This window comes from Pocillopora verrucosa, chromosome 9 (assembly GCF_036669915.1).
Source record: "Pocillopora verrucosa isolate sample1 chromosome 9, ASM3666991v2, whole genome shotgun sequence".
Lineage (NCBI taxonomy): Eukaryota > Metazoa > Cnidaria > Anthozoa > Scleractinia > Pocilloporidae > Pocillopora > Pocillopora verrucosa.
Window position 1 is genome coordinate 22,171,362 of NC_089320.1, and position 11,342 is coordinate 22,182,703.

An 11,342-nucleotide genomic window follows, 5' to 3' on the forward strand; every position below is an offset into this window, starting at 1 on the left:
ACTTATAACTAAAGTGGTGAAATTGAACTGTTATTAGCAAGCATTGTGAAACCAACATCAGAGGGTTGCGCAAACAAACTACGTCTCAAGTTAAATTTTAGTATCGCATTAGCATACATTTTATTGCCAATCTCACTAAAAGATGCCGGCAACATGAGATGCAGAATATCTGCTCTACTCACTGGTGAGTGGCTTTGGTTGATAACTCTCCTGTGACAGTTAAATAGACATCGCTGCTTTAAATTATATTAAAGTGTTACAGTTACATTAACTTCAAATTCCTTTGCCTTCTTTGTGTGTGAAAAACCACCTGAAGTTCCAAGATTATGAGGAGGGCTTAGCAGTCTGGCCTATATATATGCTACGTGTAGGATGGAAGCCAAGATTAATTAAGTTTCAAGTACTAGATCCTTTTTTCTTTTATAAGACCTTTTTAATAGGACGTTTGGGCTGAGATTAGCCAAATTTTTAAAACATTCTTAGAACATACCCAGGCTGAGAGTCCGATGCGAACTTTTTCATTTTGCTCATCTTTTTTATCTTTTTTTATGAGAAGAAAAAATAAGGCAAAAGAAATGTTAAACTGTGGTCAAACAGGACAATAAAACTCAAATACTAAGGAATGCGGTTTTCATTGATGTACGATAAACTGAAGAACAACTCAGATTGTGGTCGAATTTAGTCCGTACTAATAAAAGTTTCAGAACATCTTAAGAAGTTTTCAGACTCAAATTACATAAAAAAGAACGTTCAACCTCAGCCCCCAAATTAGACGTTAAAAAAAAGGGGGTGTTACCAAAATGGAACCCATTGTAGTGCTCAACTTGTATTTGTCAAGTATTGCCTTTCCTCCAGTTGGCCACTATCATGGGTTTTTCATACACCAAACTGAAAAGCCATCTCTTAATCAAAGAAGCCGAATTCAGAAAGCTTTTACAATAAATATTTTTGTGCCCTTTTCCTAAAATTATTACTGTCGAGTTGGTGTTATTTAAAGCGTGACCGTTGGACTTTTGTTGTAAACATTACAGGATTCGAGTTATATCAACTGTCTATTGCCTCTTCACAGAAAGATACCCGCAGGTTTGAGTTTCGAATTTGAAAGATAAAGATTAGGTCTTTCTTGCAAAGAGTATTTTATCCCAAATTGAAGGGTCACTTTTGAGATTTTTTCAGTTGGGCTTCCTTAAGTCGCAGTCATCCTTCATTGTAGGCATGCTATGCGTGCAAAAGTTATTTCTTTGGATGGATAAGTTCAGGTGGGACACTAAGTGACTGACGTTTTCATTTTTGTAAAAAGAGAAAAAGTATTAACTTCAAAAGATTCCGACAAAAATTTCTTTCAATGGAGAGCAAAAAAGACCCATCCAATTTATCTGAAATGAATTTAGACACAGGTGTTTTTCTGGTCTATTGTCACTGGTGTCTGAATAGTTTTAAGCAACACTAAACTGCATTGGTGTCACTTGCGGTAGTCTCCGTCGCAGCCGTTGTTTAGTCTCGCCACGCAGTGCAATCTCTCTCCCATTGCAAGACCAAACAACGACTGCAAAGGCGATTACGCTAACAGGCCTTCATTATTAGTATTTAATCACGAGGGTTTTCTTCGGCTGTAGGAAAGTACCAGGCCTTCAGCAAAACTTCTTCGCCTTCTCCAGCAAAAGGAGAGGTGGTCCTCATAAGAGGGGGTGTGGAAACAGAGACCCCACAAGTTAGGTAAGTATGTCCTCACAAGTCTTATATTAAAAGTAGTACCCACAAGTAGGCAAAGTTGAGTAATGGACAGGTCCCCATAAGGAAGTCCCCACAAGAAAAATTGAAATTTCTTCAATTCTAATCAAGTGTATAAAGAGTAAGGCAAACAAGCTATCAAACATCGTAGTTTTTGCTTTGATACTGCCAGCAGAAGGGGGGGTCCCCGCAAGCGCTGTGTGTAAACACAGTCCTCACAAGTTGCCAAAGGTGCGTATGTGTGTGTGTGTGTGTGTGTACGTGTGCGCGGTCAAAGTTAATTACCATAAGTCCATATTGTAATTCTAATAGAAGATTAGTTATTTTTTAGTGAGAAAGCCTGACTTGTTATAAGCCTCGAGGTTTCTTTCAGGTATTCTCGCCATTTATTTTCTGTCATTAATTTTCTTCATTTTTTTTTCCATCTGTAAATGTCGTATATGGCAAATAAATATTGTATTGTAAACAACATGTTCACAGTTTCGAAAGGAAGAGATTTGAAGTTATATCTTTATGCGTGGGAAGGGGTCTTAAGTAGAACATCTGCATCATGTTACTTGTGCGCCATAATTGGACACATCCATTTTATCACTTGTTTTTATTACTTTTCCGAGCCTTGAATATTTATATTGTGAAGTTATTTTTTGTGACTCAGTTGATTGGTATCTTGCACGTTGATTGACACATAGGGATGGGCGATATCTTAACTAAGTAATCTGCTCAAGAATGACATTATGAGAAACATCGTTCCCCAGGTGGAGTGTGAAAACGATAAGAATGATGGTTGCAAAGTTTTTTTGATAATTATTTCAGCTTTTCGTGTAAAGGGCTTCTGCTCCGCTGGAAAATGTGAAAAGATCTCTTTTAATGAGCAACAAGACGCCTATCATGACAAAGAGCTTGTCGGCCATGTCTTTCACAATTCTGTGAGTTCAAACTCACAGCAGTGCTATCTGAAGTGTATCAACGACTGTCGATGTCTGTCGATAAACTACAAGGTCAAGAACGACATCAAATACTGCGAGTTGAACGAAGGCTGCCATTTTACAAACAAGGACTCTCTGAAAAACATCCACGGAAGCGTTTACTACGTACTGCGGAGAGAATACTCCACTAAGGTACCAAACTTTATCATGTAATAGCGTATTTTGACCGCGAATGGTTTTCAGTCTTCACCTTTGCATAACAGTCCATTCTTTCTTTTTTGATTTCATATCGAGGAAGCTTCAACCTGACGAAAGATAATACAAATAATCATTTCAATTAGAGGCACTATTTTGCAATGTAATATGCTTCGTAACCCCGTCGGTGTCGCGCCATGCAGAAGAAAATTTATACTTGAATGATTTCATTACTTTCAACTCCCGTTTACTGCTACCAATAACCGAAGTTTTACGGACAGATATAACATAATGACAAAGTCCAGTATTATCTTGTGGATTAGCAATTTGAGGTTCTTCCTTTTAACTATGATTTGTTGATGCATTGCGTAACGGTGCAAATGCAAAGCTGTCAATTGTTTCTCGAATATTGCGCGTGTTAACTATTCAATGGTGACATCTCATTTACATCTACATTTAATCTACTTTATTAAGTTGGTATATTCTGTACAGACATCACACCAACCAACTCGCGCGCAAAGTGAGAAGACTATATGAAGGCTTAAGAACGGTTGTGATCAAGAAAAGGGCAAGGAATATTCTACAGTGGTACAAATAATCGTCAAAGATGATCACAGAAAAGCGATTGTGTGACGCTCGGTAACTTGTAGGATGACATGTTATCACGTATCAGACGAAAAAATAGTATAAATTCTGAGTCTGCATTTTGTACCCAGTCTGCAGTCTGCATTTATCTAGTCTGCATTTTGTACCCGGTCTGCAGTCTGCAGTCTGCAGTCTGTATTTTGTACTGACCGGATTGGTATTGCTGTTTTTGTTCGAGCGAGCCTTAAGTCCAGACCAGAGTATTGGACCTCGAAAAAAAATTTAGTGCGACTATCTTGGCCGATGTGTGGACTGTATGTTGAGGAGCTTCCGAGGAAAAGCACAATGAGAGAGCAATGATTACTTTACACCAACTGAAGACGAATGCAAATGCACGGCTTACCAATATGGCTGCCTCTGATGCTATTCCACGTGGTCACAGCGTGTGTTGAAATGAGCCCGCTACGGGTCCCCTAGGTGTGAACATTTCAGCTTCTCGATTTAAGTTACATTTTTAGAACTTCGGAAATGTAATTTGGGGTTTTATTTTTATTGAACCATACAAACATTTTTTCTTTCCACGTGAGTTTCTGAGCTTCATCGAAATTAATTTTGACTTTTGCTAAGTGGGAAGGGGTAGCATGCGCGACTACTTCCGTTCACGGTCCACAATGTAACTTCCGTCAACGGAATACAACTTCCACCCACGGTCGACAACTTCCGTCAACATCTGCTTTATCACAATACCTCATTCATTGCTTTCAGCATGAATGAGGTAAAAACTAATGCCTTCAAACCTCCTGCCAAAATTTTCACATTTCACCGATCATGTAAAACAGAAAAACTAATTTGTAAAAGTATAGTTTACGTACAGTGTTCTACGCTAGAAGCTCGAATACTATTAGCTAACAATGCAGTTACTTGCTGGTTTATCCAGGTTTATCGTAAACAAATTCTACTCTGCTACTAGCGACTGATTCCAATATTTCCGCTGATGAATAAAAGTACGCGGCAGTTACCTTTTTGTCGAACGCAAATATTTCATGAGTCTCTGAAGTAGTGTGTAAATGCCTGAAGCGTGTTGACTCGAACACATTTTGACAGTTAATTGTGCAAAGCATTCGGTGGCTGAGAACCTCATATATGCTCAAATGCACTCTATTGGAATATGCGACAAGCCCTAACCTGCAAAATGTTTACTTCAGTGACTCTTTACTCTGTCAATCACGTAGGTCATAAATATTTATCACGGGAAATTTACTGCGGGGAAATATTGGAACCACTCACTAAATGCAGTTTCCCGTTGTAAAAGGGTCACTTACCACGATAAAAAGAGTCCTGTGTAACCGCGCCCTAAGAGAGTTAGGGTGCTTACCATTTAGCAAAAAATCCAGAAATGTCGGTTGAAAGTCAAATGGAACTGACGTCAAATGATCCATCTCGCTCGGCTGGTTTGCTGATTTTGGAAAAACTGTTACCTTTATTTACCAGTCATCTTAACAGTTTATTCTGTCAAATGGTAAGCACCCATAATTTCCTCGAAACTAGACGTCCAAACATGTTTCCCCTAGCCGTTTTCTCGTCTGCAGCTTGGGAGTCATACATGGAATTTTTACTCGACATTTATCGCGATAACATGACAAAATGCATTACATTTACTGTAAAGCCAATCCAAACCGCATCAACGTTTATTTGACACAAGTACGCATTGTGAGCCTATTTTTTAGCTTTGCGCTCGCGAGAATACACTCGTTTTCAGCCCGTCAGAAGCGCCTAATCTTTTTTTCATATACATTTTAGGCTCCTACCAACATTGTTCCTTGTGCTGATGACTTCACGTGTACCAATGGCTGCTGCAAGAACAATCCGTGTCTTAATAGCGGAACCTGTACTGAGATCTGTCAACCCACAAGTGTTCGGTACAACTGTTCCTGTCCTGTACAGTTTGTAGGAGAACACTGCGAGATTCAGCTAAAAGGAAGCTGTCAGGATTACAAAGCGGCCGGGTCCACCGCCTCCGGATTGTACAGAGTTATGATAACAATAATCAAACCTTCCAGGTGTTCTGTGATTTTGACTCAGAGCCTGGGTTCGCTTGGAACCTGATTGAGTCGTTTAGTTTATCCAACAAAGATCGTTTTCAGGTATTTGCTTTCTCTTTAAATCTTCTATAAATATCTAATAAATGAGCGTAGGACGAAAGCGCATTCAGCGGAAAGATGTGAAATACATTCAATCTCATGTTGCTTCCATGAGTTTTGTTTCATAAGCGACAGTTTTGACGATGATCATAACTTCCTCATCAATTCTACTTCCTCTACAGAAGAACATCGTGTTTTACGATGACTACCAAGCCATCAGCGGTGATGCCCCAAATTGGCAGGCCTACCTCATCAAACGACCCTACCTCCTTTGGCTCAGAGATCACTCGACTCACTGGAGAGCTACTTGCCGATACAACACAGATGGCACCGTATACACAGACTACCTGAGAGCCTCTTGAAGACTTTGACATCATTAGAGACGTACCCTTGAAAGGTAGACACCTGTCGACCTTACGAATATGTCAACATCCGGGGAAATGAGTGTGTGAATTGCACTGCATTCACAGGTATAAAAAAGGCAGTTACCTCTGCATGTCGACTCTTATCATATACCCATTTGTCCTGCAATCTCGACGCAAGCAAGACGGCCATACATAGCGAGGACAACTTTGGACACTACTATTCTACAAATCCCAAATTCCGTTGTACCTCAAACTCGAGTGATACGACTCAGTTCTGGATCGGAGGCAAATAGTTCGCTGACTAAACAACACAGTTTTGTAGATCCAATGGTGATTTATCAGTTGGTATTTGACAATTAATAAGACTGGGCATGAAACTAATGGACTATCTGACAAAGCTGTGTCATTTTGCTAGTTTTTAATGTGGAACTCACGTAGGAAAGATTAGATCCGTTGATTAAATGTAATAAGATAGTTACACTAACACATTTTTTCAAGATAAACTTTCTAGCAATATTAGCAAACAAGTGAGACAAAAATTACGTAGGTGTTCCAAAATTCATCTGACAATTTATCGATCCTTGATATACCATTATTTATCTTACGGCATTAATTTATGGGGCCAAGCTGCAAAGACTTATCTTAAGGAAGCAGTCATAATCTATCATCGAAGGGGGAGGGGGGCTGAACATCTCAGGGGCGGGTCATTCGTTACCAACAGAATATAAAGAGGGGGACTCTAGAAAATTTACAACCAAGTGAGGACCAATGAGGTGGATGATAGGATTTTTTTGGTGGGATCAGGTAAATTTTACCGTGACACAACCAAAATCTTCCCACGCCCCCCATCCCCCCCCCCCCCCCAGCAATAGAAAATGACCTATCCCCAATTAAATTCTGTGGTTTTATGAAAGCCTGCCCTTCGTTTAAAATACTTCGCACCTTAAAGGTCCAGTCCTCTTTTTGTCTCGTCCAATACTGTTCCAGTAAATATGTTTTATTTTAAATCCATTTCAGCTCCTGTTTCAGTTCTAATGTATGCAATATTTAGTATGTTAACCCAATGCAATATTTCTAATCTTTAGAAATGAGATATATAATTATCATACAAGATTTTCTTCAGCCGGCAATTATTATGTAAAACATTCAGATCTAACTAACAAATTAAGTGGTTTTCAGGACTAGGGACCAAAATATGACACAACATCCCTCAAGAACTACGAAAAGTATCAAAGTACTGTATGTATTTATGAAAAATATTTCAAATCAACTTTTTCGAGTTTTAATGGAAGAGGACGAATTCGTTGGCTTACCTACCCTTATCAATTTTCAAAACAAATGAACGCATTAAGTAGCTTTATTTAACCACACTTTCCACAGCCGTTAACATCAATAATTTAATGTATATATATTATCTGCTTATTTATAGGTCCTATCATTGATGTAATAGTTCTAGATTTACTCTGTATTAACAGTCTTACTACCCGCGTAATTAAGCTTTAAATTTGCTTTTTTAATGGAGGGTTAGTGTTGTTTTGTATCTAATAATATACTTTGAAAAATAACTCAGTTCTGATTGGTTAAGATAAATGCAGTTTTCAGGTAATTCAGTGGAGAAGAGAGTTAATTCAGTGCAAAGAAAGAAACAAATCAGACATTCTGATTGGTCAATAATCAAAGAAACTCACAGATAGCCAATCAAATGCGAGCCTTGGATGTCGCAACAAAATATGAAAATTTGAAAACTTGCGAGCGAAACAATGGCCGGCGTTTTAGGTAGGTTTTCTTTCGCCACCGCAGCTTAAAAACAGCTCAAACAACGAAAATACTGTAAAAAGCACTACTTTTCGGTTGTCGGTTTGGAAAAAGTGGTGTTTAGAGAAGGGAATTGCCAAGGAAATCGAAAATTACGAGCCGACCCAGCTTAATACTTTGCGAATTAAAAACAAACATGGTTAAACCTCGGAAACGACGATTACATTTCATCGAAAGTGATTCGGACACAGACTGAACAATTCCTTGAATTGTTTAGCCGGACTTGGAACTTTTTTGTGCCTTGAAGTTGTGAAGATATCATTGCATATCATTGTTTGGATCGTACGCAGTTTTTTTGACCGAACGCACGGTTGGAATAAATTATTTTTGCACTCGATGCGCGCGCTTTGCTCATGCTTAATAAGCCATCTCGTATTTTTCCATGTATAACACTTAATCACATGATTTTTCCAGTGCAATTTGGAATAAACAAGCACTTGTTAATTTTTTTCAAAGACCACAATTTTGTTAGTCTTTCCAAACTGGTATTGGTTTTGTCAATTTTTCAAAAGGAAAGATCAAAATTCAAGCATTCAACGATACCGCGAAGAAACACATGTCCGACGCCAAATGTCAGTCTCGATTGATGCTTCTTCTTTTCATGTCTACAACTGCTACTTTTGGCAGCTTGTTGACTGACCGGGTCAGCGTCAGACAAATAGTATCTTATGCAGATGATAATTAAACTGTAGTTATCATGGAGTTCAGATGTAATTCCTGATTTGTAGACACAAAATAGGCACAGAAATAAAGCAAAGGATTCCTACTGTGTTACGTTGAAAACTTAAGTTCTCTGGAAACACAACCTGAGAAAACGCTCGTGAGTTTTCAGAACTGAATTTGTCAGTAACATACGAAAACAATTAGATATATTTCAGTTCTTGTTAAAGAGAATTTAGTGGATTGGTTAAATTTTATTTCTTAAAATCAACCAAAATGAAAACTGCGTGACAACCCACCCAAGTGCTGACCCCTTAGACTTACACAAATATATGATAATAAGCAATAATAAGCAGGGCTGGTTTGCATGAATATATATCTGGAAAGAGAGGGTTTAAAGCTTACGAAATATGAGCCTTTAAGTGTTCGAGTGAGTGGCGGGGGAGGGGAGGGGGTAAGGGGATAGGGGAGCTGCCTTAGTCTGAGTATGTGTTGAGGGGAATGGAGAGCTTACTAGGTTAGTTATCTTCGAGTCGGCCGCCATGCTAAGTTTTTAAATGTAACCTTTCTCTCTGAAAAAATGTCAGATAACTGATATTCATATTCCTTTCCACTGTTATCATACCATGCGTTTTTTTTTGAATCCGATTCCAACAGAGAAAAAACTGTAAGCCCACAGGTTCCCATGATAGTTTGAATAATCCCTGAGATTGGTTGGCTCGAGTTACAATTTTCCCAGAAAGACCGAGATAACTAACAATCATGTTTTGCTTCACGATAAATTGTGATTCTTCCAAAGTCTTCTTAAAATTTTGTCATCATTTTCACATTCTTCAGTTTTGTGGGCAGTAAGACGCTAAAGGCATAGCTCGCTAGACGAGTAACAATCAATTGTCATCGCTGCCGAGACAGAAGAAAACTAAATCGGCTCCTGTTTGCGGATGGAATCGTTACACGACGCATTTTTCTTGGCTCGGGAACGTTTCTTATCGGTGCGACAATGTCTGTGTCATTTGCGGCTGAACTTCTTCGCTACAGCCAAACCAGAATAGACAGTGTTGGCCGTAAAGTGAATATTTCTCACGCCTCTATGCATCGTTTCACGAATGTATCTTCACCACAGAGAGCAGGCGCTTCATGCCTAAGCAGACCTATCTATTTTTACCGCGGTGTACCTTTGTGGTTTTCAATTATTGTTGCTGTGTGGAGTTTTGGTGGCGCTTGTTCGTGTCCTTACACCGTATTTTTCCTGATATTTGGTTTCCCATTTATTGCATTCTACTTGCAAAACGAAATGTTCAACAGAAAATCCCTTCACTTGTCAAGAAACAACCGTTGAAGAATGATCTGCAAACGCTCAACGTTTTGAACGAGGTGTCTGTGGCAGAACTCGAAATGATCGCTCTTTCCAATCACGATATGAAAATTGCTTCTTTAAGACAAATAGTGGGAGAGTCTACTTCCAAGTTTTTCATCCTGCAGCTTTTTTTTCATGGATAAGGCGGATCAATATCAGTATCTGGGCAACTGCCCACCTACCCCTCCCCTAACCCCACATTAACCCTAACTTGAATAATTGACTGTTGTTCAAAGATTGGGGGAGGGGTAGGTGGGCAGTTGCCCAGATACTGATGTTGATCTGATAAGGCCAAACGTACCTCTCGCATCATGCTCGGCGTCTTCCTGTTTCCCGCGGTGTACAACACTCTCTTCACCTTTCTCAGGTATTCTTTTAAAATCATGAAAGATTGAATCAACCACGAAGAGTGCACTGTTGTCTCTGAAGATAGCTATGCGGTCGAGGACATATAACTTACGGCGAGCACTCTGATGGATGTAACTATATAGTAATCAACTACTATCAGCTTGGTTTTTTTTAGCAAACTGAACCAAAGATAGAAACATTTGTTTTAATTTGCTGGTTTCAGTAGAGTTAATCGTACTGAAGACCTTTGTCTTCTGTGAGAACTGTAGACCAAACTTGCCTGTTTATGCCACAACAGGCAACCCTTTTAAGATCTTGCTTTAAGATCTTGCAGCTTAAAGGGGAAATACTATTATAAATAAACTGTCAAAGTTAAACTCAACGAGTGCCACCGAACTAATCATGTTCTGAAATTGAGTTTAATCTTTATTTAGCAAGTACAACATGAAGCTTTTCTCGGCCTTCTTCATGATATCAGTGTTAAATATATACGTGTTGCCTGTATAATTTCGTCGTTCGGCATTGACTGAAACAGTGTTAATGGAAGAGCATCTTTTTGACTTAGTTATCTGAGACATTACCTTCATCAATATAAAGTTATGTTAAGTTTTCCTTTACTTGTGATAATAAATCAAACAAACATGAAGTTGGCAGCAAGGGGAATGAAGATTGAAGGCTATTTTATCTGTCGCATATTATATGTGTCGCTACTCCATTTGTTGCCATTTGACTGCAAAATCGGAAGATTTTCTGGGATATGGCGAATAAGGACACTAAGGGTTGTTTACTACAGCCAAATAGAACGTGCTTTGAACTTAAATAACTACCGTCAAATGTGAGTTTGACGAAGTTTCCGAACCGGAAAATCGAGTTATATATGGCCAAATGTGAAAAAGCTGCTGCTATTTGAATGAAACTGGGAACTTTTTGTATGTTTAGTGCTAAAACAAAATCAAAATCAAACATTTGCAGCCCTCAGACAGTTTTTATGTACTTAGTTTGACAAACTGATAATATAATCCATTGCGATTATTATTTTAAATAGGCCTATTACCATGGAGAGGAGACTGCCACAGTGAGGAGACATTGTCGAAGAGATTCTAACTGTAAAACATCATCAATTATTCCTTGGTTTTTATCTTGAACACAGGGAGGATTATTTTCTATATTTTTCACGAACACGGAGTGAAAATTTCAAGTCTAGGAAACGATCGAATCT

General features: G+C 38.7%; 1 pseudogene; it reads left to right on the forward strand.

The window, feature by feature from the left end:
* The first annotated feature begins 2,465 nt into the window (after nucleotides 1–2,465).
* On the forward strand, nucleotides 2,466–6,363 carry LOC131780507 (uncharacterized; annotated as a pseudogene).
* The last annotated feature ends 4,979 nt before the right edge of the window (nucleotides 6,364–11,342 follow it).